Source organism: Corvus brachyrhynchos, unplaced genomic scaffold (assembly GCF_000691975.1).
Source record: "Corvus brachyrhynchos isolate BGI_N302 unplaced genomic scaffold, ASM69197v1 scaffold19, whole genome shotgun sequence".
In the NCBI taxonomy this organism is placed as follows: domain Eukaryota; kingdom Metazoa; phylum Chordata; class Aves; order Passeriformes; family Corvidae; genus Corvus; species Corvus brachyrhynchos.
In genome coordinates, this window is record NW_008246061.1 from 3,206,978 (window position 1) to 3,207,369 (window position 392).

General features: G+C 68.4%; 1 long non-coding RNA gene across 1 annotated transcript in view; it reads right to left on the bottom strand.

The window, feature by feature from the left end:
• The window catches only part of LOC108449696, a 7,388-nt gene extending 7,162 nt beyond the window's left edge, over window positions 1–226 (bottom strand). Inside the window, exon 1 of the long non-coding RNA XR_001865964.1 lies at window positions 19–226. This is a non-coding gene — a long non-coding RNA (uncharacterized LOC108449696). The remainder of the gene's footprint in view (window positions 1–18) is intronic.
• Window positions 227–392: the final 166 nt, after the last annotated feature.

A 392-nucleotide genomic window follows, 5' to 3' on the forward strand; every position in this document is an offset into this window, starting at 1 on the left:
CGACTCGCACAGGCACACAGTCTGCGGGCAACTTTCCATTATCCAGGCCCCAGTCCCGGGCAGCTCCGCTCTCCGGATCGATGGGCCGCTGGCCGGCACCCCACGGTCACGGGGGTGGGCGGTATCCCCCCACCCACGACAAGGGTGGCCCTTCCGGAGGACACGGGCTGGGGATGCGGCGGCCCCCAGACCAGGCTGCACAGCGGCAGTCCCTGTGGGCAGCTGGGGACACGGGATGCGGCGTCCCCCAGACCAGGCTGCACAGCGGCAGTCCCTGTGGGCAGCTGGGGACACCGTCAGGGTGTCACATGCTTGTCACGTGCTGTTAAAAAACACAGCGGAAATGGCTTTTTTAGGGGGGGTTTCGCGCGGGGTGGGGGGCAGGGTGGGGG